Below are 27,349 nucleotides of genomic sequence, written 5' to 3' on the forward strand. Positions count from 1 at the left end.
CCAGCCTCACCTGGCTTCACCCACCTTTCAGCTCCAGGCCCCGACCCTCCCTCCTGGAGGCCACCCATGCCACCCACTTCAGCGGGAAAGAACAAACTTTCTTAAGGAAACCACCTCCACTGTCGTGCTGGCTGAGCAGGGACAAGAAGACGCCTGGACAGACAGAAGGACAGATGGACAGGACACCTAAGAGTCTGTCCTTCGGGTCTCGCCTCTGACAGGCAGCAGCAGAGTGGGCATCGGAGGGGCGCTGAGGGCCCTGCAGGAGCTTCGTCCATCCATCTGAGTCCAGGCATCCAGAGGCTGTTTCCCGAGGTCCAGAGTCCTGGAAGTCCTGTGGGTCAGGACAGGAGTCCCCATCAGACAGAGCCACAGGCTCTTCCACCCACCGGAGCAACGGGAAATCTAAGTGAAAAGGCACAGGTGGCAGGTGGGCAGGCGCAGGACCCTGAGGCCAGCAGGCTGCTGACCCTGGAGCACTCTGGCTCAGGGACCTCTGCCCAGACCGCGGAGGATGCTGCCGAGGCCACCACCAGGCACCCCTGTCCTGTCCTGGAGCTGCCTCCAGCCGGGCCCCTGGGCTGTGGGTTGGAGGATGTGCCAGCCTTCTGCTTCATCTGCCTCCACGGGAAGAAGGATGAGGAGCTGCCGGAGGAGGTCCCACTGCAGAGGTCAGTGCCCGTTGTGGGCAGCGGGTGGGCAGGGCGAGTGCACGGGGCTCAGACTTGGGTCCCACAGGGCCTGGCAGACCCACTTGTGAGTCTCTGGGTCCACTGCTTGCTACCCACCACCACCTCCCTATACCAGACTCTCAGATCTCCCACCTGTCTCTTCTCTAGCTCTCCCTTCCTGGCCCCACAGAGACCTTTCTGTCTTCTTCCACTGTGGTCATGTCCCTCTGCTCAGAGCCCTCCATGGCTCCCAGCTCCCAGAAGATGAAATGGACACTCAGTTGGGCATTCAAAGCCTGTGTGATCTAACTGACCCCACCCACCTCATCTCGCTCTGCTCCCTAAATTCACCTCAGTGAAACTCTGCCCAGCCTCATCCAGACCAAGCTGTAATGCTTCCTCCTCCAGGAAGTCCTTCAGGAATTCCCCAGCCCCACCCTGAGCTGAGAGTCACCTTTCCTCCCTGCACTGAACTGACACTTGATCGTGTTTGCGTCCTGGTTGAATTAATGAGTGGAAATGGCTGTGTGTATATATATACATGTGTGCATGGGGAAGGGGGTGAGGAGTGAAGGTTTGTGCAGCTGTGTGACTGGGTATTTGAGGGTGAGTGTGTGATTGTGAGTGTGCGTACATGTTTGTGGCAGCGCGTGTGAGTTCTATGTCCTATGTGGGAGAGGGGTTGTGCACTGTGCCCAGGTGGATGTTCATGCCCTAGGGTCCTTGTCCCGATTGCCAGCTCTCCCCACCCCCACCTGCAGGGAAACCCAGGCTCCCGCCAAGTGATTACCCAAGCTATGACCACAGGCTCCCAGGATGGAGGACAACACTGCAGGAGAGACAAGGGTCACCTCTGCCCTGACCCAGCCCGCCCATGCCTCGCCTCTATCACTGCCTAAGTCGGCACTGCTCTGGGTGGGGAGAAGGGCGGGCTCAGGGCCACCCCAGGTGCCCACTCCAGGCCTTTGCAGGAGGGAGGGGGTGTGGGCCCCTGCTGCCTGGGCTGCTTCCTCCCTGAATCTCTCTGTTAGACTCTGGCTCTGTCATTTTCCTTCTGTGGGCTTTTGTCTCCTCATCTGTGAAATGAGGGGATGCTCCTGCCATGGTCACCCAACCATGGCAGAGCACCCACAGAGTGCCAGGGCTTGCCAGGACAGGAGCCCAGCCCTCACAGGGTCACAGCCTCATGGGCGAGACAGACAAGCAAACAGATCAGTTTGACAGAGTGCTGGGCGCCGTGATAGGCGTGGCGCACTGTGCTCAGGGAGTCAGGGGACACTGACCCCTCTGCCCGCAGGAGCCCTGCTAGTCGGTTCTACGGTCTGGACCAATATAGGAGACTCAGTGAGCTGGGAGTGCTGCTTGAACTCCAAAGCAATGAACTCCTAAAGAATCGCTATTTTTATTACAGGAGCTCAAAATTCTTATTGAATGAATGAATGAATGAAGTGAGTGAATGAATGAATGTGATATGGGGAGACAGGACATTAGAATCATCTGAGTTGATAGTTAAAAATACACACTGTCACCCTGGCCGGTTTGGCTCAGCGGTTGGAGCGTCGGCCTGCGGTCCAGAGAGACCCAGGTTCAGTTCCCGCTAAGGGCACGTACCTCGGTTGCAGCTTGTCCCCGGCCCTGGTTAGGTCGTGTGGGTGGCAGCCAGTCAATGTGTCTCTTTCACATCGATGTTCTCTCGCTCTCCTTCCCACTCTATCTGAACAAAAAATGGAAAAATGTCCTCGGGTGAGGATTATTAAAAAAAAATACACACTGTCCTGGCGACTTTGTGGCCTCAGGTCTTAGAGGGGATGGATGTGTAATCTAATCAGTCCCCCAGGTGAGCGGCTTGAGCAAACCAGAATTTGGGAAACCCAAGAATGAGAGACACAGGCCTTAGGGTCAGGTCGCCATGAGATCCTGCCTTCTTCCCTCAATCCCCCTATCTCCCACCTCCAACTCTGGGGACCCCTTGTAGGGAATGTCCTTTTGCCTCCTGCCCTGCAGTATGGTGACCTATGTTTGCAATCTACTATTCAGCTGGTAGATGCTGGCCCTTTAAGTCCTGGGAAGGGGACACCGCCAGGCTGGGCAGAGACTGACCACAGGTGCCAGGTGGTGAAGCTAAAAATACTGAGTGATGTGAACACCCAGGCTGCAGGAGCCAGGCGGTGCTGGCTGGGTGGGGGAAGGCGGGCGGCTCTGGAGTGCGTCTGTCCTACTGGAGGGGGCAGTGGGCAGTGCGGTGTGGGGGTCACCTTGGAGGCTTAGAGGAGCCTGCCCCCACCCCACTCCTCTCAGCATTTCTCCAGTCCCCGGAAGGTGCCAGGGTTCCCTCTCATAGGGCTGCCATGTTAGCAGCCCTGGGGCAAGCCGATTCCGCTGCATCCTGCTTCCCTGTGACCCTGGGAAATCATTTCTTCTCTTGAGGCCTCTGTAAAATTAAAGAGTTGAGCTTTCTCGAGCACTTTGAGGGACAGAGAGGCAATGAGGAGTGCAGGTGACCAGTTCACTCATTTGTGGATTCAACAAGCTTTCCCTGAGACCTCCTGGGGACTGGATGCGGAGGCCACAGAGATGACCATGACGCAGGCACTGCCCTGGCGGAGCCTCCCGAGGGCCAGACAGCAGCCTGGAGCAATGACATGCAGTGCTTGCGCTGTGACGGTGAGCACTGGGCCCTGGGCCCCGTTGTGGGACCATGTGAGGAACTGCCCACAGAGAACACAGCTGCATTTGATGAAAACTTGTCAGCAAAACCATCACCCACAGTGTTCTCACCAACCACCTACATAGGTGCTTTGATGTATTCATTAAGGTAGCTACCTGTTGTGACAAGTAAGTCTGGAAATCACATGGCTCCACTCAGTAGAGTCTATATCCTGCTTATGCAAAGTGTAGGGGGACTGGGGGGAGACTCTACGGCGTCAAGCTTTTGGGGGCTGAGGCTTTTCCCACTTTGTGACTCTGTTACCACCCTCTGCAGCCACTGGAAGACGAGCAAGAAAGAGAACAGGGACCACAGGTGAAATTTTTACGAGCCAGTTGGAAGTCGTCCACTTCACTTCTGCCCACACTCATGGGCCAGAACAGCTAATTGCAAGCAAAATTAGGAAATGTAATCCAGTTATGAGAATTTCGTAGGATTCTTGTACAAAAAAATCCCAAAAACATTTGGTATACACGAAAGCACCTGGCACATAATAGGCATCCAGTGTGTTTGTTTATTCATTCATTCATTCATTCATTCACCTATCCATTCATTCCACAAATCCCACTGAGCACTCTCTTTGGGCTAGCACTAGAAACTGGACAGTGAAAACACCATCTCTGCTCTCATGGGGTTTATAGTAAATGGGGGAGCAAACAAAACACAAGTAAACAAATAAATAAATATGATCATCCGTGTTCAAAACCCACTGTTAAGAACATAACTGGCCTGGGCGGTGTGGCTCAGTGTTGAGCATCGACCCATGCACCAAGAGGTCACCAGTTTGATTCCCAGTCAGGACACATGCCAGGTTGTGGGCCTGATCCCCAGTGGGGGGCATGCAGGAGGCGGCTAATCGATGTTTCCTCTCATCGATGTTTCTACGCCTCTCTCCTTGTCTCTTCCTCTCTCTCTAAAATCAATCAATAAATAAAAAATTAAAAAACAAAAAAACACATACATACTTACCTGGCAGGGGCGATACTATGATCACAAAGGTGGTTTCCCAGGGCGAGTCTTATCCATTGCACTCCAGATGTGCTGACCCCGTGATTTCCCCAAATGTGGGAAACTCGACTGCACAATTTGTGGTAGTGGGGGACTGCGTTCACGCTCTCCCCTGGTTAAAAAAAAAAAAAGAACATAGTCAGAAGGGTGGTGGGAGAGGCACCTACTTTGTATAAGGTGAAGAGGGAAGGTAGGGACATTGCCATTCCTACCTAAGGAATGAGAGGGAGCTGGGCAGAACGGAAGTAGGAGCATCCAGCAAAAACAAAGAGTGCAAAGGCCCTGAGGAAGGCTGGAGTTTGGGGGATGTGAGAAATATCAAGGCAGTGTGACCAGAGCAGAGCGAGTGATGAAGAGAAAGACTTGGGTGGATGGGGAGAGACATAGGCTTTGTGGACCATGGCGAAGAGAATGGATTTTTCTCTGGATGGGATTGGGAAGCCTTTGAGGCTTTTAAGTAGAGGAAGCGCTATAACCTGATTGAGATTTTAAACGATCCTTCCAGTGGCTCTGGGGAGATTCCATAGCAGCTGAGCAGAGTGGAGGTCATGGCAATGATGGAGGGGCATGCCGTGGCCTAGGCCGAGGTGGCCCTGGGAGGAAGTGGATGCTTTCTAGATACATTTAGGAGACAGAACTTGCTGATAGCCCTGGCCAGCGTGGCTCTGTTGGGTGTCCTCCTGTGCACTGAAATGCTGCGGGCTTGATCCCCAGTAGGAGCCGTGCAGGAGGCAGGCAATCCATGTGCTCTCTCATCGATGCTTCTCTCTTCTCCCTTTAAAACGCAATAAATTATTCTTTAAAAAACAAACAAACAAAATGTGCTGATGGCTTAAAGAAAAATGGGGGTGGAGAACAAACCTGGGGTTTCTGGGTTGGACAAGTGTGTGGATGGTGGAAGTCTCAGGGAGGGAGAGGTACTGCGAAACAAGAAGTCTGCCACGGATGTTTCCACCTTGAGAAGCACGTGAACTGTCCAAGTGAGGACTTGCGAGTCAGCAGTTGGAGCACAAAGGGGAGGTCTCTTGGCTTCCAGCTGACTACCAGACGGCAAAGAGATGGCACTGAAAGGCATGAGGTCACTCAAGGGAGAGGGGAGAGGAGGGGCCCCGATGGAGCCCTGAGGAACTCTGCAATTTTGAGGTCAGGTGAAGGAGAAGCCAACAAGGGTGGAAGAGAAGGAGCAGCTGGCACAGCAGGAGGAAAACCAAGGGTGTGGGCAGCACAGAAACCAAGAGCAGTAGCCTACGGAGCAGAGCCAGGGCAGCGTTGACGTCAGAGATGCAGAACAGTCAGCAAACCAAGGATGGATTCAGCCACCCGGGAGTCAAAATCCACTTGGACAAGAACGTTTCCTGGAGGGTGTAGACCAAAGCAGGGGCGAGCGGAGACTTCTGGTTAAAGATGGTGGATTGAACATACACATTTAAGTTCTCTGTGTCCTGAATCCCCATGAGAAGGAAGTGAGCGGCTATTTTAAGTTATGTGCAATAGTCCTCCCATACCCGCAGTTTCGCTTTCTGACGTTTCAGTTACCTGAGGTTGTGCTGACGTGTTTATAACCCCATAACTGATGGTTGGTAAATTATTGTGCTGCTCCATAATTGATGATTGGGAAAGTCACTGTGTGCCCTCTAGCTGAAACTGTTTAGTCAAAATAACCTCAGTAAATTGGAATACTCCCTGGACCAAGAAATTGTGGGGAGGTGGCTACGTGTCTGACAGAGTCCACAGAGCCTGGAGGTCTTGAGTCAGAGACTCGACCTCCCCCACGATCTCAAGGAATTAGGCTTGCATTGTGTTTGTGCAGCTCGGGGCTAAGTGTGACCCAATGTACCTTGAAATAACTGAAATACCTGGGTGTTCCAGGGTGTGCCTGGGTGGGCCCGGGTGCTCCTGTTATCCGCAAGGCAGACTAGTTCTATACAGCATTGTTGCAGCCCTGGGCATTATGTCAAGAAGATCCTATTTGCTGTAAGGTATAGAAGGCATGTAAGAAAGCCTATCGGGGCTGACTCCGAAGACTCTGTCACGGGGTGTTCGGAATCAGACGCCGGCCGGCTAATAAACGGCTCTTATTTGGACTTCAGTTCTCTAGTGGTCTTTCTCCTCACCCGAGGACATTTTTCCATTTTTTGTTCAGGTAGAGTGGGAGGGAGAGAGGAACAGAGAGAGAGAGAGAAACATCAATGTGAAAGGGACACATCGAGTGGCTGCCACCCGCACGACCAACCAGGGCCAGGGACAAACTGCAACCGAGGTACGTGCCCTTAGCGGGAACCGAACCCGGGTCTCTCTGTACCGCAGGCCGACGCTCCAACCGCTGAGCCAAACCGGCCAGGGCCTAGTGGTCTTTCTTTGACTCTGTGGCGCCACAACACTTGGAGGCCCCAGGGCTGGTCTCCGAGAACTCGGGATCAGTTGCCGGCCGGCTTTGCTCTCTATTTGGCTTTAATTTGGCTCCGGTGGCCTCTCGGTTCTCTCGTGCCACAACAAGGTCAACTGCAGTCCAAAGTATAAAAAGGAAAATTCCAGCGCTGGCCGGTGTGGCTCAGTTGGTTAAGCATTGTCCCCGTGCACCAAAAAGGTGGCAGGTTTGATTCCCAGTCAGGGCACGTGCGGAAGGCAACCGAGCAATGTTTCTCTCTCTCTCTCTCTCTCAGATAAATAAATATGAAAGAAAAGTTCAAGGAAAAAACAATTTATAAGTTTTAAGTTGCAAACCGTTCTGAGTAGCGTCATGAAATCTAGCACCGCCCCGCATGGCGCTGCTTGTGTTCAAGTCGCCTTGATTTTACTTAATCATGGCCCCAAAGCACAAGAGTAGTGATGCTGGCCAGTCAGATATGCCGAAGGGAAGCCACAAAGTGCTTCCTTTAAGTGAAAAGGTGGAAGTTCTTGATTTAATAAGGAAAGAAAAAATTCATATGCCAAGGTTGACTATGTAGACAGTCACAACAAATCTTCTATTCGTGAAATTGTGAAGAAGGAGAAAGAAATTCATGCTAGCTTTGCTGTCGCATCTCAAACTGCAAAAGTTACAGCCACGGTGCGAGGTAAGTGCTGAGTTAAGATGGGAAGGGCATCACATCTCTGGGGGAAGACATGGACAGAAACTTCTGTGGCTGACCGACAGCTGTGTGTTGCAACAGGAAGTTAAGCTCCTTCGAAGGCTTCAGTAAGGGCTCCTGTGAAGAGTGACACCAAACCATCTACTGCAAGTGAGGGGTGGTCACAGTCAGGACTAGGTTTGGACCAGAAAGCATGAAAATACTGGAAAGAGAGAGACGACATTCACATAACTTTTATTACAGTATATTGTTAAAACTGTTCTATCATTTATTTATTTTTTAGAGAGGGAGGAAGGGAGAAAGAGAAAAAGAGGCACATCCCATCGATCGGTTGCTTCCTGTATGCACCCCAACCAGGCATCAAACCCAAAACCTCGGTCTGTGCCCTGACTGGGCATCTAACCTGTGACCCTGCTGTGCACGGGACGATGCTCCAACCACATGAGCCACACCGGCCAGGGATGTTCTATTTTATTATTAGTTATTGTTGTCAATCTCTTACTGTGCCTAATTTATAAATTGAATGTTATCATAGGTATGTACGGGGTGTGTCAAATTAGCTTTACAGCCCTGGCTGGTTGCTCAGTGGTTAGAGCATTGGCCCTTAGACCAAAGGGTCTTGGGTTTGTATTCCCCGTCAAGGGCATGCACCTGGGTTGCAGGTTTGATTCCTGGGCCTGCTTGGGGTTGTTCAGGAGGCAACCAATTGATATGTCTCTCTCACATCAATGTTTCTCTCTCTCTCTCCCCTCTTCCCTTCTACTCTATCTAAAAATCAATGGGAAAAATGTCCTTGGGTGAAGATTAACAAAGAAATAAAAAAGTAAGTTTACAGTTGTAAGTACATGAAACATAGTTAATTCTTTAATAAAAAATTTTTTTTCCTTTATTGACTTTTGAGAGAGAGGAAGGGAAAGGGAGAGAGAGATAGAAACATCAATGAGAGAGAATATCGACTGGCCGCCTCCAGCATGCCCCCCATTGGGGATTTGTCCCACAACCTGGGCATGTGCCCTGACCAGGAATCGAACCAGTGACCTCTTGGTGCATGGGTGGACGCTCAACCACTGAGCCACACTGGCCGGACTATAGTTTATTCTTTTATTTTTTTAAAATATATCTTTATTGATTTTTTAGAGAGAGAGGAAAAGAGAGAGAGAGAGAAACATCAATGTGAGAGAGAAACATCAATTGGCTGCCTCCTGCATACCCCCTACTGGGGATCGAGCCCCAAACCAGGGATGTACCCTGACGGGGAATCGAATCGGGACCTCTCAGTCCATGGGAAGGTGCTCAATCCACTGAGCCACACAGGCCAGGCATATTGTTATTTATTAATTATTGTATTATTTTCCATACAAACAGCTATAAGCCTACTTTTGCCCAACCCCCTAGGTATAGGTAAAAACATAGTATATTTAGGGTTCAGTACCATCTTCGGTTCCAGACATCCCCTGGGAGTCTTGGAATGTATCCCCCATGGAAAAGGGAGGACAACTGTATATTAGTCTTTTGTTGCTGCCATAGCAGCACAGGTCTCATTGGGCTCAAATGAAGACGCTGACCGGGCTACTCTAGGGAGCTCTTTCTGGGAGAATTTCCGGAAGCTCTAGGGGAGACTCCATTTCCTCGTCTTTTCCAGAGGGTACCTGCCCTCCTTCTCTTGACTCCTTCCCTGAGCAAGGTGACCTCCTTCTGGTCCTCGCCTCGTCACACCTGCTTCTCAGACTGCAGCTGGGGAGGGTCCTCCGCCCTCCGGCGCAGCCTCCCGCAGCGGCACACGGCTCGGGGACGCGGACCGGGGCCTCCATTCTGCCCGCCGTGGCGGGAATCTGAACGGTAAAGTGGAGAAGACACAGTGGCAACAGGCGTTACATCTGGAAGGCAGATGAAGCGGGAAGTGCTTCGGCAGTCTAAACAGTGCACCTGCAGTGACCCTGAAACCGGGAGTGAGAAAAGCCGAGGGGCACCAGGGTTCACCCTCCGGAACCCCCAAAGGCGCCTTGTTGATGGACTAAGTGCCTCTGGAAATGGGAGCAAAGCTGGGGCCACAGGCAGGAGGCCTGGTCTAAGAAGAGCTTCACTCCTAGATCTGCTCCTCCACTCAGCGCAGGGGGCAGTGCCCCCCAAGACTGAAGGTTCATTCTCCCAGAGGATGAAACAGGGTCTCTGAACCAAGGACACAGCAGGACTGCAGCGAGGGGGGAGTCACGTGACCCATGACTTCCGGCTGTAAAACAGGCTGAGGGAGGCTGACGCTTCGGGAGCCCCAGGCAGCTCCTCTTAAAGGGCCCGCACACGGACTTACTGGGACTCACTCCTTCTGGGCTCCAGTGTTGAGGAGGCAACTTGAAAGGCACCAGAGGTGTACAGGGAAGAACTGAGTTGTTTGGCTTGGGGCGAGAGCTGGAGGGGCAGCTTTCTCCTGGACAGACTTGCTGTGGGAGGCTGTTGTTCCTTTGGTGAGCCCTTCCCCCAGGTGGCAGGAGCCGCCGTATCTGGGACTCCAGCAACCTCGCTCACACTGTTTGCCCCACCCTGATGATTTCCTGAGGCCCTGCTCCCCCAAACTTTCAGGCCCACCCAGGCTGTTTCCAGTGGCTTTACCATAGGATTGTCTTGTTTTGGATCTTGCTTCAGAGTTTCCTAAAATCTCTCAGACAAGCAGCATCTGGTCTCAGCGAGCTCCATATCTCCCGTTAAGCGGCCCCAGGCCTGGCACTAGAAGCAACCAGCCTTGGTTCACAACTTGGCTTTTCCTGGACACCTCCAAGCCCAGCACAAGAAGCAGCCATCAGCAGATCACTTTGTAGCTTATGCCAGGTGACCCTGGCTAGAACACAGGCAGTGGCTGACCTTGTCCCAGAGCCAGCACACCCAGTGGACAGCTTCAGACCACATCGAAGCACCACCACCCAACCACCTCCACAAGTGACACACTCAGTGAGTGGACTCAGTGGGTACCAGAGCCCTGCTGAAGTAAGTCTTGCTCTGTGTGGTGGGCCTCTACACAGCTGATCCTCCAAGGTAGTCAGAGGCCAGTGGTCAGTGGGCCCAGCCAGTCCTTGCAGCTGATCAGCCTGAGTAAATCCCTCCCATGGACATGCCAACAGCAATCAAGACTCAGTTACAACAGAAGGGTGTACAGTCCACACTAGGGGTACACCTCAAGGGCCCAGCTGGGGTGACCAGGGAGGCTATGCCTCTGGACCCCACAGGACACCTGCTACAACAGGCCACCCTTCAAAGCCTAGGAGACATAGCAATTCTACCTAATAATAGAAACAAACACAGAGAAACACAATGAGGAGACAAAGAAACATGTCCCAAATGAGAGAATAAAACAAAAGTCCAGGAAAAGAACTGAACAAAATAGAAATAAGCAATCAGATACAGAGTTCAAAACATTGCTTATAAAGATGCTCAAGGAACTTAGAACATCAACAACATGAAAAAGGACCAGTCAGAAATGAAGGATGCACTAACCGAGATAAAGAATAATTTACAGGGAATCAATAGTAGAGTAGGTGAAGCCAAGAAGCAAACCATCGATTTGGAATATAAGGAAGCTAAAAACCCAATCAGAATAGCAAAAAAATCCAATTAGAACAAAAAAAATCAAAATAAATAAATAAAGATAGTGTGAGGAGCCTTTAGGACAACTTCAAGAGTACCAACATTAGCCCTGGCCGGTTTGGCTCAGCGGTTAGAGCGTCGGCCTGCGGTCCGGAGAGACCCGGGTTCAATTCCCACTAGGGGCATGTACTTTGGTTGCAGTTTGTCCCCAGCCCTGGTTGGTCGTGCGAGTGGCAGCCACTCGATGTGTCCCTTTTGCGTCGATGTTTCTCTCTCTCTCTCTCTCTCTCTCTCTCTCTCTCTCTCTCTTCCTCTCTCTCTCTCCCACTCTATCTGTACAAGAAATGGAAAAATGTCCTCAGGTGAGGATTAAAAAAAAAGAGTACCAACATTCACATCATAGGGGTGCCAGAAGGAGAAGAGAGAGAGCAAGAAATTGAAAACCTTTTTGAAAAAATAATGACAGAAAACTTCTCTAACTTGGTGAAGGAAATAGACATACAAGTCCAGAAAGCACAGAGAGTCCCAAACAAGATAAACCCAAAGAGGTCCACACCAAGACACATCATCATCAAAATGCCAAAAGTTAAAGACAAAGAATCTTAAGAGCAACAAGAGAAAAGCATTTAGTTACCTACCATGGAGCTCCCATAAGACTGTCAGCTGATTTCTCAGAAGAAACTTTGCAGGCCAGAAAGGAATGGCAAGAGATACTCAAAGTGATAAAAAGCAATGACCTAGAACCAAGATTACTCTATCCTGCAAAGCTATCATTTAGAAACAATGGTTATATAAAGAGTTTCCCAGCTCTGGCCAGTTTGGCTCAGTGGTTAGAGTGTCGACCTGCAGACCAAAGAGTCCCAGGTTCGATTCTGACCAAGGGCATGTACCTTGGTTGCAGTTAGTCCCCGGCCCCAGTTGGCAACCAACTGATGTGTCTCTCTCACATCGATTTCTCTCTCTCTCTCTCCCCCCCCCCCCACTCTGTCTGAAGATAAATGTAAAAATATCCTTGGGTAAGGATAAGAGGAAAGGGAAGGGAAGGGAAGGGAAGGGAAGGGAAGGGAAGGGAAGGGAAGGGAAGGGAAGGGAAGGGAAGGGAAGGGAAGGGAAGGGAAGGGAAGGGAAGGGAAGGGAAGGAAAGTTTCCCAGACAAGAAAAAAGCTAAAGGAGTTCATCACCACCAAACCAGTATTATATGAAATGTTGAAGGGTCTTCTTGAAGGAGAAGAACAAAAATATGAACAATAAAATGGCAATGAATACATACCTATCAACAATTAAATCTACAAACAAAATGAGCAAGCAGAACAGAAACAGACTCATAGATAAAGAGAACATTTTGTTGCTCAACAGATGGGTGGGGGCTGGGAGGATGGGTAAAAAAGATGATGGAATTAAGAAGTACAAATTGGTTGTTAGACTGGTGAACCTCAAAGGGAAAGGAGGAGGGAGGGCGGGATGAGATAAACCAAAAAATTTCTATGCGTATATGCACAACCGCTGGACACCGACAGTAGTGTACCTCAGTCGTTGGCCCTGGTCTGGGTTGTGCGCAAGGCAACCAGTCAATGTGTCTCTCTCACATCAATATTTCTCTCTCTCTCTCTCTCCCTCTTTCCTTCCACTCTATCAGAAGATAAATGGGAAAATGTCCTCAGGTGAGGATTAAAAAAAAAGTTCAACATCATGTCATTAGACAATAGCAAATCCAAACAACAATGAGATACCACTACACACCTTTTAGAACGGCTAAAATCCCGACAATAATACTAGATGCCAGCGAGGACGTGGAGCGGCAGGAACTCTCGCTCACTGCTGGTGGGGATGCCAGATGTTGCGATCAGCTTCGGAAGACCGCTTCCTACAAAGCTAGACATAGTCCTACCCTCCGATCCGGAAATAGCACTCCTTGCTATTTACCCAAATGAGTTGAAAACATGTCCACACAAAAACCTGCACGTGAACGTTTATAGCAGCTCACTCATAACTGTCCAAAACTTGGAGGCAACCAGTATGTCTTCCAGTAGGTGAATGGATGAACCAACTATGCTACATCCATATAATATGAATAAAAAGAGATGAGGTATCAAGCCACATGGCAGAACCTTAAATGCATGTCACTGAGCAAAAGAAGCCACTCTGGAAAGGCTGTATGATTCCAACTGTGTAACATTCTGAAAGAGCCGAACCAGACGACAGAGACAGTAAGATCAGGCCGTGGTGGCCAAGGGCTTATAGGAAGGAAGAGGGATGAATGGGGAGCACAGGACATGTTTAGAGCTGTGAAACTGTTCTGTGTGGTACTGTAATGGCGGGTCCATGACACCATCTCTGTCAAAACCCCCAAATAAACACTGAGAGGGAGCCCTCGGGTAAACGATGGACTGGAGTCAACAGCAGTGCACCAGGATGACTTACCAGCTGTAGGGAAACTGGGAGACAGGCTGGAGATGCACTTTCTGCTTGATTGTTCTGTGACCCTAAAAATGCTCTGAAACAGTGGTTCTCAACCTCCCTGATGCCGCGACCCTTTAATACAGTTCCTCATGTTGTGGTGACCCCCAACCATAAAATTATTTTCGTTGCTACTTCATAACTGTAATTCTGCTACTGTTAGGAATCGCCATTGGAAATGTGTGTTTTCCGATGGCCGTAAGCACCCACGGGTTAGGAACCGCTGCCCTAAAACATAAAGCCTAATGCAGAAGGGGGAGAATCGTAGTACTTTACATAAAGCTGTACATGATGCTTCCACAAGGTGTAAGCACTACCTACCTTACCAATAGTATGATGCAACTGTATTGGGAGGGTGGGAAATAGGGAGACAGGAAGTGGGGGTGGGGGTGAGGGAGTCAACCCTCACCTTCCAAAGCAGGATGTTCATAGATAAAGCCTAAAACCGGAAAGAAGCAATGTAAACATGCTGTGTAAGAAACACAGAGGCAGCCTGGCCGACTGCGCTCGGCGATTAGAGCCTCGGACCCAAGGATTGCAGGTTTGATCCCCAGCCCTGGTCTGGGCGCATGCAGGAGGCAACCAATTGATGTCTCTCCCCCTTCCCCCTCCCACGCTATCTAAAAATTATTGGAAAACTATCCTCAAGTGAGGATTAAAAAAAAAAGGAAACACAGAGGTAAAAACTACTGCAAAAGTTAAAATGACTCTTTTAGAAGCGGGAAATGAGAGTGGGGTCTGCCTGTGCTTCTTGACTCTAAGCTATGGGCACTGTTAACCTGAATAAACACGAAAACTACACTTACAGAAGGAAAGTGGAGATAACAATAACACAAGAGAGGCGGGAGGGGGCAGAGCAGAGGCAGAGGCAAGTCTGTCAGGGAGCTTGGCTGTGCTGGGGTCTGACACAGCGGTGCCCAGCCTGCCGCGTGCCTGCGGGGCTGTGGGAAGGGTCCCGGGAAAGGACAGGGTGGTGCAGGGAGGAGGGAGGGGTCCTGAGGAAACCAGGACTCCAGTGCAGGGGAGGGGCTGGCCTCAGGACGAGGGATTTGCAGTGAAGCACAGGGAAGTGAGGAGCTAGGTGGGTCTGTGCTTTGATGGCAGAGGCGATGGGACTGCGTGCGATCCATGTTTTCTCAGTGAAGGGGGAGCCACGTTTTGAGGAGAGAGGAGAGGAAAAGGGTGATCCAACACCTTGCCATTCAGAGTGGGGTGCACGGACCAGCAGCACGGGCACCACCTGGGGACTGGTTAGGTGGGCAGAATCTCGAGCCTCCCCAGGATCCCTAGGAGACTCACAGGCAAATTAGTTTAAGAAGCACCTCTCGCCCTGGCCGGTTTGGCTCAGCGGTTAGAGCGTCGGCCTGCGGTCCGGAGAGACCCGGGTTCGGTTCCCGCTAAGGGCGCGTACTTCGGTTGCAGTTTGTCCCCAGCCCTGGTCGGTTGTGCGGGTGGCAGCCACTCGATGTGTTCCTTTCACATCGATGTTTCTCTCTCTCTCTCTGTTCCTCTCTCTCCCTCTCACTCTACCTGAACAAAAAAGAAAAAAAAGAAGCACCTCTCAAACGACCCATGCACCAAGAGGTCACCGGTTCGAATCCCGGTCAGGGCACATGCCCAGGTTGTGGGCCAAATCCCCAGTGCGGGGCGTGCAGGAGGCGACCAATCAATGTTCTCTCTCATCGATGTTTCTATCTCTCTCTCTCTCTAAAAATCAATAAAGAAAAAAAAAATTTTAAACACTGCTCAAAGAGAGTGGGGAAAGCAACTGGCTGCCATCGTGGGGTTGCGGGGCAGCAGTGAGCGCCCCTCGAGAGCATGAATCAGAGGGGGCGAGCCAGCCTGGCGTGGGACGCTCCAAGCAGTGTTGTTTGCTCAGAGTGAGTAGCGGGCAGGATGGTTGGCGGTTTGCCAGGCAGGCACTCCAGCAGAAGAGGTGGGCATGGGAGGGGGTTTCCAGGTGATGGTAGGCAGAGCCCAAGCCACCTGAGGTAGAAGTGGCTGATGAGCAGTAAGACAGGACAGGGGCAGTGGACTGGTGGTCTCTATGAGATCAAAGAACTGTTGCGTGTGGGTGTCAGAGCAAGTGACGAAGAGGATGAAAGGGGGATATAGAAGGAGGGTGACAAAAACAGATCTCAGAGGGTGAGGGGTGAGGTGATCACGAGGTGTGGGGTGAGCCCGGGAGCAGCAGAGGCCAGGGAACTGAGAGGCCTGCTGTAGGCTGCCTGAGACCCACTCTGTCCCCAAGTTTGTAGCCTGAATATCTAAAGACAGTGAGAGGACACCAATTCATTTGCTCTGGGTGTGGCCTGGCACCAGGATTTTTTTAAGCTACACGATAGCCCTGGCTGGTTTGGCTCAGCGGTTAGAGCGTCGGCCTGCGGACCAGAGAGTCCACGGTTCGGCTCCCGCTAAGGGCATGTACCTCGGTTGCAGTTTGCACCAGGCCCTGGTTGGGGTAGTGTGGGTGGCAACCAGTCCATGTGTGTCTCTCTCACGTTGATGTTTCTCCCTCTCTCCCTCCTGCTCTATCTGACGATAAATGCAAAAAAAAAATTTAATAAAAATAAATAAATAAAGCTACACTATAATGTGCAGCAGAGTTTGAGAACCACAGTGGAAGACAGAGAACTAGGCTCTGACAGAAAGAGACAAATGGAGCAACAAGAAGGTACCCTGGGGCTGGAGGCTGGGGGTGGGGAGCTGACCAGATAAAGTGGTCTTGAGTGGAGCAGCTGGGTAAGGGCGGCATGTCAGGGGTTGGAGGTGAGCAGATGGGATGTTGTGGTCTTCCCCTGTTGAATCAGGGAGTAAACAAGGTGAGAGAGAGAGAGGTAGAAAGACAGAGGCAGAAGACAAATCCCAACGCCAAGCGGGCCCAGCGTCTGTCCTGCACTGAGGCCGACCGGCCACTAGAGGGAGTGCTGCGCACACACATGTGGGACTGGCCCCAGCAGCCAGTGGTGAGGTTCAGACCTCTCTTCTTTTTTTTTTTTTTAATATTCACCGAGGATAATTTTTCCATCCATTTTTAGAAAGGGTGGAAAGGAGGGAGAGAGACACAAAAACACATACACATCGAATGGTGGCCAGGGGGCCAGAGATCAAACCTGCAACCCAGTTACGTGCTCTTGATGGGGAATCGAACCCGTGACCCTTTGGTCCATAGGCTGACACTCTAACCACTGAGCCACGTCATCCAGGTGCAGGCCTCTTTTTCTGACAGCTTCTATGTTCAAAATTCTGAGTTGCAGCCACGCACCCTGGGTCTAACTCCAGGTCTCACTATTTCTAAGTCCCCGTGACCGTCGGCAGGTTACCCGGCACTCTGTGACCCAGTTTCATCAGTGGTCAAATGGGCCCAGGGGTCGTTCCGACCTCTCTGGTTGGTGGGAGGAGAATGGGCCGGCCTGCGAAGCCCAGGCCACACTGGGGAACGGCTGAGCGAAGCAGTGGGGAGGAGGCTTTGCTACACTGCCTCTCTCTCCGCCCCTCCTGCAGCCCCTCGGCCATTCCTGCTCAGATCCAGGCCAGATCCGGGCGAGAAATGGAGGTCAACTTTCTTGGCTGGAGGAAAGCAGAGGCTGGGGTGGGGGTGGTCTCCAGGCTTCAGTTTCCTGTTCAGTCTTACTGTTCTCTTGTCTTGCAGCAAACCTCACCTGGGGCTCATTCCTGGCCATGGTCTCCCCCTTCTGGCCCCAGGACCAGCACCTGCCCTCACCTGGCAACCATGTGACCCATGGAGCAATGTCTCTGCCTGCTGCTCACGGGCTCAGAAGGGGTGCTTCTCTCCAGCCATTCTCCTGACCGCCCCTCCGGCCCCTCCTGCCGACCAGCAATAGCTGACCTGTCACCCCCACCCCAGTGACATCTTCATCCCCAGATTTGCAGATGCCTCCTCCTCCCCACCTGAGCAGGCCCTCTGTTTTATCCTCGACCTCACAGAAGGTATAGCAAGCTCTGAAATTTTTTAAATGATTTGCCAGTGTTTTAAAAATCAGAGTTTTACATCCTAAAATCCCGATTTCAAACTTCTCTTGAAAAATTGGAAGCTCTGAGCACCTGAGTCCCACATAACAGTGGGCCTGGGGAGAGGGAAAGCCACCAGTCAGATGGGCCAGGGCTTTCCAGCTCACCGCTGTTCCTGCCCGAGCCGCGTGTCCTCTTCGCAGTACCTCCCTGGCCCTGTGAAGAGCTCGTCTGCAACCCTGAGCAGAGAGAGCTAAGAATTATGTCCAAGAGGGTTCACGTAAACATTTCCACGTTGCAGCCGCTGGCCCAAGGCAGGGAGAGATGCAGAGATGGAGGGGTGGCTGTACCTCAGAAATGAGAGCACACCCTCAGGGGCAAGGAATCCTGGGGACCAGAGAGCTGCTTTGGGTCCTCAGCTGTTCGTAAAACTTTATGGTCCAGGTGCCCAGGGCAAACTACACACACACACACACACACACACACACACACACCCCTCCCAATGTCCAATCTGTCAGCAGATCCTGCCACTCCTCGGCTCCCTACTCTAACTGCTAGTTGCTATCCTCTCTCACCTGGCTGGGTGCAGGAGCCTCCTCACTGCCACTCATGCTCTCCACAGGCTGTCTTCCCACAGCAGCCAGAGGAAGCCTATTAGAACCTAAGACACTCTTCATTCCTCTGCTCAAACCCTCCAATGACTTCTGCCTCACTCAGTCAAAGCCAAAGGCTTGTGGTAGCCCTGAATAAACTACCTCCATTACTCTAGTCTCCTCCCACGCTCCATCAGCCTCCTCATTGTTCCTAAGCATCCCACGCACACTCCGGCTTCAGGGCCTTTGCACTGGCTGTTCCTTCTGGCTGGTTTACTGTACCTGGCCCCACCCCCACATCTGCATGGCTCCCTCTCTCTTACCTTCTGCTCAAAGGAACCTCTGCGAGGACCTCCCTGTATGCTCTGTCCCCTCCTTGCTTTATTTCTTCCCTCACACAAATCCCTTGAAGCATAATCATTTAAGTATGTTCCCTGTTCGTTGTTTTCTCCCCTTACTAGAACAAACGAGGGTAGGGATTCTTCTGTCTTGTTTACTGCAAACAGTGCCTAGCACACAGGAGACACTCGATGAATATTTGGTGAATGAATGAATGGATGAATGAATGGATAAACCAACACGTAAAATGAGGGCAGTAACAGGACCAAGTAGGCAGTGAGGCCCGAGTCAGATTGTGTGTCATGCAGGGTGTGACCAGTGCAGTCGCACAGGGCCTCGGACTTGGGATTTGAGCTCCGTGGTTGGCTCTTGCAGCTCCTGACCTCCTGACCATTCCACCTTTGAGTCTGTAAGTGGAGTCGATGGGCCGGTGGAGCACGCGGAGCAGTCTGCCCTCCCAGGTCCTGGCGGGTCCTCGGCACCCGCTCCTTGCCCCGCCCCGCCCCGCCCCGCCCCGCCCTGCTGCTGTCCTGCTGTCCCCATCTGGTAGGGCCTGAGCGTGAGGGTTCAGTGTTGGATGTGCAGTAGGGTGGCCCAGGGCCCTGTGAGGGTCTGCACTCGCCCCACATTTATCCCTGTGCCCAAGGGAGAAGGACACTAAGGATCAAATAAGAAACACCATGACAACCCTGGCCCGGTGGCTTGTTGGTTGGAGCATCGACCTGTACACCAAGAAGTGGCAGGTTCCATTCCCAGTCAGAGCACATACCCAGGTTGTGGGTTTGATCCCCAGTCCAGGCATGTGTAGGAAGCAGCCAATCAATGTGTCTTTCTCACATTGCTGTTTCTCTCTCTCTCTTTCTTCCTCTTTTCCTCTCTCTAAAATCAATAAGAAAAAAGTCTAAAGAAACTCCACGAGAGCCTGAGAGAGACCTGGGTAGAAAGGAAACGCTTTCCTTCTGCTTTCTGAACGAGAGCACCCGCCACCCCGTTCTATAGCTGGTCCTGGTGCCAGACACTCACACCTCACACATGCTAAGTGCTTCATCCCTGGGCGCGGTGCCTACTCGGGACCCAAGGAGAGAGAAACAGGCCCCAGCAAGAGAAAGCCTCGGGCTCCTGAGACGGCTGCTGTCTTCAGGGACTGGCCCAGGCTCACTACAGAACATTCCCCTGCTGTCCGCGGGCCCGCTTCCAGGGTCTGCACGTGACTGAGGACGAGCCAGGGCAAGCCCCTTCCTCCCTGGCCTCGGCTGTCTCCTCTGTGAGCCGGGACCAGAGCCCTACAGCCTCCCTCTGGCAGTGATGGCGGGTACACACGGGCTTCGCCAACTAAATCATGGGGAGAAGGGTAGGTTGTTGTCATGGTTCCCGACCCGTCAGAGACTGCCATGGCTCCTCTGAAGGGTCGCTGGATCAGGGCTCAACGTCTGCCCCCCGAAATGTTCAAAGAGGATCCAGTTTTAAGCCTTGAGGGATGGTGACTTTAGGAGCAGGTAGGTGTCAATAGCATGTGTGGCCCTGATGAGGGCTGCAGAGCCTAGGTGACTTTGGACCAGACCCTGGGGTGACCGCAGACCCTAGGTGACTTTGGACCAGACCCTGGGGTGACCGCAGACCCTAGGTGACTTTGGACCAGACCCTGGGGTGGCTGCAGACCCTAGGTGACTTTGGACCAGACCCTGGGGTGGCCGCAGACCCTAGGTGACTTTGGACCAGACCCTGGGGTGGCCGCAGACCCTAATGGTCACTGCAGTCTTGGCTGTGGCCCCAGTGGCCTGCGATCCCAGTGGTGTCTGCAGACCTTGGTGATGCCCAGAGACACCAGGTATTTCATTCCCCTCCCTCCATCCTGCCTAAGCCTCCATCTCTCCCCAGCCTAGAATTTGAGCCCTTCTCCAAGATCCACTTAATTAGCCAAGCTCATTAACTCCCACAAGCTTCTCCTCCCCACCTAATTAACTGACTTAATTAGGGCTTCCAGGCCCGGCTCCACCCGGCCCCTCCTGCTCCTATCCCTGCCCACCTCCTCCAGGCCCCGCTCAGCCAAGCCTCCAGCAGGAATGGACGAGGCCTCCACCTCTGTCCCTCCCTTAGTCCCAGGGCACCAGGACTGTGCCCCTCCGGCAGCCCAGAGGCAGGAGTGTGAACCAGGACAGGGAGGTGGGTGGGGAGAGGGATGGAAATGGGATGAGAGGGAAGCAGGTGCCGATGGCCGGGATGGATGGACTGAGCAGCAGGTGTTTAGGGGCCTGGATTCTGGAGCCTGCCTGGGTTCGAGTCCCAGCCAGTGTGTGACTTCAGTGAATGCCTCATCTCTGTTGATGTCTGCTTCCCCTCTCTCTCTGCCTGTCTGTCATTCTCCCGTTCCATCTCTCTGAGGACTCCTCTCTCAGGGTTCAAGTCCTAGCTGGGTGGTCTTGGGCAAGTCTCTTCCTTTTTCGGTCTCAGTTTTATCATCTTTGGGATGAGGACCAGCGGACAGCGGGAGGGTCAACAATGAGGCAACGCAGCTCTGAGGATGGGAACAGTGCAGTTTCAGGTGGATCCCTGTAATGATCGCACCCACACCTCAGCCTTATTGTCAGGTTTCAATGAGGTGCTCAGTGTGAAATGCTCAGAGCCTGGCCGGGCAGAGGCCTGTGCTTGTTTCTTAAGTGGGTAAGGATGAAGAGAGGCTCCCTGGGGGTCAGGATGGAGGGGAAACCCAGAGGGTGCTGTTCCTGGGTGTCAGGGGGATCCCCAGGCAGGTTCTGGGTGCCAGGAATGGACTGGGCCCCGGGAGCTGCACTTGGGCTGCTGACTGGGAGGGTCCCCTGGCCGAAGAGAAGGTAGAGGGGTAAATAGCAAGAAGGGTGCATATCAGGGTTTCCCATTCCCTCTCCGGGGGTGGAGGAGACTGGCCTTTAGTTCAGGACCCCTGTGCTCTCCCTGTGACTCGGTTTCTCCCCCTGAGGGAGACCTAGGGAATGCTCGGCACACCCTAGATGCACAACAAATGTCGAGAGACTCATCTTGAGCAGGGAGATGACATGAAAAGCATTCGGGGGGAGGTGCTCGGCTGTGCTTCACCTGCCGGGGACCAAAGCAAAGAAAGTGGGCTGTGCTGGCAGCAGGATGCGGGTCGGACACAAAGCAAGGCTTCCGGGAGCTGGAGTTGAGGACAAGACCTTGAAGGAGGCCCTGGCCGGTTTGGCTCAGCGGTTAGAGCGCCCGCCTGGGTCCGGAGAGACCCAGGTTCGGTTCCCGCTAAGGGCATGTACCTTGGTTGCAGTTTGTCCCCGGCCCTGGTTGGTCGTGCGGGTGGCAGCCACTCGATGTGTTCCTTTCACATCGATGTTTCTCTCTCTCTCTCTTCCTCTCTCTCCCTCCCACTCTGTCTGTACAAAAAATGGAAAAATGTCCTCGGGTGAGGATAAAAAAAAAAATTAAAAAAAAAAAAAAGACCTTGAAGGAGGAAGAATGTGTCTGAGCTGCTGGGCAGGCTCCAGGGGAGAGCTGGTCAGTCAGTAACTACAAGTGAGTGGGAAGAGGCCACATGGGGCCCTGAACACTGGGATGGCCCTTTACCTCTTTAGCTCAGAATTTTACACGTATTGGTGTGATCAGTGTAGTGTCTCCCCCCATTAGACTGGAAGCTCCTCAAGACAAGGGTTGTCCACCTGGTCTACCCTTTTACCTAATGTCCTCATATAGTAGGTGCCCATTAACAAGTGTGAATGCACGAATGAATGAATGAATGAATGAATGAATGAATGAATGAAAGCCTTGGCCAGGACTCCAGAGGTTCCTGAAGCTTTGAGGGAAAGGGGCCCCATATGGCAGCCCAGACACCCATGCTGCATGCTCAGCTAGGAGCCCCCCAGCTCCTCATATACCACCCTTAGTGGGCAGGAGCTGGTCTCCAAGGATTCAAGGACTCTGGGCAGACTGAGCTTCGTCTGAGAATCCCCTTGCACAAACTGGGATGCTGAGGAAATTGTGATTGTGGGGGGACAAAGGGGAGAATCTTTAGTTTACCCCTGCATTTTTAAACACTTTAGAAATCCACATTTATACGTGGGGTACAGAGCATGGGGTTGTGCAGTGTTGCTCAGTGGTTGGGTGTCATCCCGTGCACCCAAAGGTTGCCGGTTGAATTCCTGGTCAGGGCACGTGCCTGGGTTGAGGGCTCGATCTCAGGAAGGGGGCAGTTAGGAGGCTCTCACACCAATGCGTCTCTCTCTCTCACCCTCTCCCTTCCTCTCTCTCAAAAATAAAATAAAATAAACTATTAGGAAAAGTAAAAAGAATGTAGGGTTGTAATGGACAGAGACCGAAGTCCAGCTGACATAAGCACAAAATGGACTGTTGGATTACATGCCTGGAGAGCCCACAGGCTTCAGGCATGGCTAGATCCAGGGGCTCAAATGATGGCAGGAGGATTCTGACCCTCTCCATCTCTTGGCTCTGCTGTCTGCTGTGTTGGCTTCATCCTCCAGGGGGGTCTACCTGGTGGAAGCAACTCCAGGCTTATGTCCCACCCTCTGTGAGTGTGATGGGAAGAGAGTTCTGTCCGATTGGCATGGCTTGGGACACAGATTCATCTCAGATACAATCACGGTGGCCAGGGGCTGTCACGAGCCCACCCCTAGAGCCGAACAGGTAAGCCCCTGCACCAGCACCCCTAATGAGTAAGGGAGGGTATGTCAAGCAATGTGGGTCTCTAAAGGAGAACTGGAGTTCTGTTGCAAGATGGATAGCAGAGTTCTACTCCACTTGGAGTAGGTGGGCGTCAAGCCAGGCCCAGAGCCCTGTTCTAAGGGCTGGTCAGTTGTGGCAGACCACTGTCTGTTCCCTGTCCATAGCTCCCGGGGCCTCCGCCCTACTCCAACTTGGCAGCACCCTCATCTCCCCTCCCGGGGGCCTTCTCTGCGCCAGCCTGCTCCGCTCGTATCCACGGCACTGCCCTCCGCCGGCAGCTCCCACCGAGCACTGACAGGAGCTGGGGTGTAATACTGCTCTGTGCACATCGATGCATGTTCTGCACTGTCTCTGAGAGCTCCCCGTGGGGTTCGCTGCAGTCGCTTGCCGTGGTAACTTGCTTGATAACGCGCTACTTGTCACTGTGTTCCTGCCTCTTTCTCCACTCCCCTGCCCCAGAGCGCCTGCCAAGTCAACTATCTGCTCTCAAATCTGCTTGTGCAGGGTCTGTTTCTGGGAAATCCAAACTAGGACAGCTTCAATGCCAGCCCCCCAGGGATGTGTACCAGACAGCACTTGTTTCCTTCCAAATGCCTATAGTCCTGGGGGCGGCTTTGGTGACCTATCCCCAAGGAAGGAACTGGGGAGCCCTGCCTCTGTTCTGAGGATCCCAGAGTATGTGCCCTGCTCCCTGGAAATAAACAGAGTGAGGAGGGTGGAGATCTATCCTATCCTCACGCCACAACTTCCCAGAAAAACAGCCACATCCAGCTCTGCGGGGCACCAGCATTCAGAGCCACCATGAGCAATGGGTACGGATGGCAAGGGACCAGGAGGTCAACCGAACTTCCCACTCCCGTGCTTCTCAGAGCGAGAAATTAGGTCATTGTAAATGGTTCTTGGACCTGGCTTTAGAAAACAGAATCACACAGTGAAAAAGTTATTTGGGTTGTTTTTTCCCCCAAGATCCCATTTAAAAATACTTCCACGGCCCTGGCTGGTTTGGCTCAGCAGTTAGAGCATCAGCCTATGGTCCGGAGAGACCTGGGTTCGGTTCCCACTAAGGGCACGTACCTCGGTTGCAGTTTGTCCCTGGCCCTGGTTGGTCGTGTGGGTGGCAGCCACTCGATGTGTCCCTTTCACATCAATGTTTCTCTCTCTCTCTCTCTCTCTCTCTCTCTCTCTCTCTTCCTCTCTCTCCTTCCCACTGTATCTGAACAAAAAAAATGGGAAAATATCCTCATGTGAGGATAAAAAAAAAATACAACAAAAAAACACTTCCACTGAATCCACTTTTCCTATTTAAAAAAAAAAAAAAGGAAAAAAAGCGAAAGGAAATACAGAAAAATGAAAACCTGTGCAGACCCACAGCTAGAGTCAATGTAAACACTTTATATTTGTGTCAGATGTTTTTAATTAAAAAAAGAAATAACAGATAAGGATGAATTTCCATTATCTGCCCCACCCCAGGCCGGTTTCCTGGATTTCATTCCCAAGGGCAACCGCTGGCTGATGGGGAGATATCCTCCTATCGTGGGCGGGCTTTCGGCTGCAGGAAACAGAATTCCCTGCAAAGCAGCTCCAAGTCCGGCTCAGCAGCTCTGTGGCGTCACGGAGCGCTCTTCCCTCCCCACACTGCCCTACACTCCGCTCGCCATCACAGCGGCTCCCTGCTGGCGGCGGTCACACGTGTATTTTGACATGAGAGGTGGGGAGCTCGTCAGATCTCTTGCTGGAACACCATGCTTCTCACTTCAGAACAAATTCTCCAAAGGAGTACGAGAGACTCCCAGCTCCGCAGCCTGCAGCTGCTGCACGCCCTGGCTGCCCTTCTGAGCCTGCGCGGGCTCTGGGGCAACTCCTGGTTTTCCTTCTCAGCATGACTTTACGGGGTCTCCCACTGTCCCTGGAAGCCCCTGCTCCTGGCGGAGCTCCTGTTAGCAGCTTTTCTGTAAACTTTGCCCTAAATGTCATCTTCAGCTTCCTAAACCTGATCAGTTCTCTGAGCTGCTCAGTCACCAGTGCCACCAGGGTCCCTGATTATGCTGCGTGCTCCGGTCACCAGCAGCAATGTCCTGGGCATGATGGTGGCCATTGGGGAGGGGAGTTCTTCTGATACAACAGGACCATTGCAATGCAGACCAACAAGCCAGGAACACGTCTGTGTCCTGACTGGGGACATGAGCGATGAGGGGCATCAGAGAACACAGAACGCATTGAGAAACCCCACACTGGCCCCCGCATGGGAACGCTCAGTGAGGCCAAAACAATGTCTTTTTGGTTTGTTTTCAATTTTTTTCTTTATTGATTTTAGAAAGGCAGGGAGAGGGAGAGAGACAGAAACATTGATGAGAGAGAACATTGATCGGCTGCCTCCTGCATGCCCCCCACTGGAAGGATCGGGCCCACAACCTGGGCATGTGCCCTGACCGGGAATCGAACCCGCGACCTCTTGGTGTATGGTCGACACTCAACCAGTGAGCCACACTGGCCGGGCCAAAACAAAGTCTTAACAGAGCACTTTTATTATTATTGCTTTTTTTTTTTCAATCCTCACCTGAGGATATTTTTCCATTTATCTTCAGATACAGTGGGAGGGTGAGAGTGAGAGAGAGAAACATCGAGATGAGAGAGACACATCGATTGGTTGCCTCCCACATGACTCTGACCAGGGCCAGGGATCCAACTATAACCCTGGTACGTGCCCTTGACCAGAATCGAACCCACAACTTTTTGGTCGACGGGCCGACACTCCAACCGCTGACCCAAACCACTTTTAATACAGCTGGTCGAGTTGCCCAATTTCATACAGTGTGAAACGTTATGACGTCAGGTTCCCCATCCGCCCAGCAGTAGATACCTCAGGAAATATAAAATGCAGCCGAAGGGAAGGTGCATGATGATCAAAGTCCTGGGTTCCTGGCCTACGTGCTTCCCTGTGCAGGAAGCCACGGCTGGCGACTGACTGCGAGGAGCCGGAGGACATGCCAGCATCCATGAGGGTGTGGGCTCAGGGCAGAGGAGATCTAAGTGGAGATTGTTGTTTTCTCTATTTGTAATTTTTAAAAAATATTTTAAATTGATTTTTCAGAGAGAGAGGAAGGGAGAGGGAGAGTTAGAGACATCGATGTGTGAGAGAAACATTGATCAGCTGCTTCCTGCACACCCCCTACTGAGGACTGAGTCAGAAACTGGGGCACGTGCCCTGACCGGGAATCAAACCGGTGACTTCTTGGTGCATGGGTCAATGTTCAACCAACTGAGCCACACCAGCAGGGCAAGATTGCTGTTTTCTGATGTTTCTTCTGTGTCGCTATGGAAGTCAAAGCTAAGTTTTATCTGTGTTCTGCTCTCTAAGTTATACCCATCAAGACCCTCTCTGGAAAGGCAGCACTGCGGTGAATACAAAGCTCGGAGCTGGCAAGAGTGGGCTATCCCTGCGTGTCGAGGGGGAAAGCCCATAGCATTGAAAATAGCTGCTTTAGGTCCTCTCTCCAGATACATTGTGTTGGTTCAGTCCTCTGAGAAGCAGGCCAGGGTGGGGTGAGATACACCATGGATTTATTAGGGAAAATGCTTGGGGGTGAGGGGGAAGAGGGAAGGAGCCAGAGGAGGCTGGGAAAACCATCAGGCTCAGTAGCTCCAATGTTGGGAACAGGTGGGACAGGAGTCTTGGACTGCCATGCAATGTTAAGAACGTTTTAACGAAGCCAGTGGGAGTGCCTGATCCCAAGTTGCCCATCAGAGAAAGCCCTGTGTCTCCAAGGAGACTCTGCTGCGCTGTCTCTGGCTGGCATTGGCATTGGCACTGGCTAGAAGGAAGCAAAGCAGAGCCTCCTCTGTGAACCCTAGAGAGACTCCACAGCTGCTGCCCTCCAAAGGCACCGCCCCTGCCGTCAGAGGTCGGGGTGCTACATCTTCACAGCCTCCACATCCTGCCCCTGTGCCGCACAGATTCTTCGTGGATGCCGTGAGCCTCTCTTTCTAAGGGGGAAACTGAAGAGGGAGGTTCATGGTACAAACTACAGCTCCCCTCCCCCTTGCTGCCCTTGAGCTTAGGCCGTAACTGGTCGCCATCATTTCCCCTTTCCATTATCCATTCTCAGTTATTCCTCGACTGTCACTTTGGCAGATCTTGATGGGTCACCTGGTAGTGTGACCCAACCCTTCTGTCCTGAGGAGTCTAAACTCCTGGCTATCATAATCAGTGGATCCCTCCAGCGGATCACTGGGCTCCACATTCCAGTGCTTCTCCCTGCTCACACTTGGTAA

At 52.2% G+C, this 27,349-nt stretch overlaps 1 protein-coding gene and 1 non-coding gene across 2 annotated transcripts in view; both read left to right on the forward strand.

Moving 5' to 3' along the window:
- The first annotated feature begins 270 nt into the window (after nucleotides 1-270).
- Nucleotides 271-27,349, forward strand: part of SBK1 (SH3 domain binding kinase 1) — a 53,214-nt gene continuing 26,135 nt past the window's right edge. The window contains exon 1 of the mRNA XM_036280003.1: nucleotides 271-671. The gene's annotated coding sequence lies outside the window, so the exon portion shown is untranslated. The remainder of the gene's footprint in view (nucleotides 672-27,349) is intronic.
- LOC118642973 lies at nucleotides 4,340-4,501 on the forward strand. Its single transcript, XR_004961880.1, has one exon. It is a non-coding gene; the product is annotated as a U1 spliceosomal RNA (small nuclear RNA).

This window comes from Molossus molossus, unplaced genomic scaffold, assembly GCF_014108415.1.
Source record: "Molossus molossus isolate mMolMol1 unplaced genomic scaffold, mMolMol1.p scaffold_m16_p_3, whole genome shotgun sequence".
In the NCBI taxonomy this organism is placed as follows: Eukaryota; Metazoa; Chordata; class Mammalia; order Chiroptera; family Molossidae; genus Molossus; species Molossus molossus.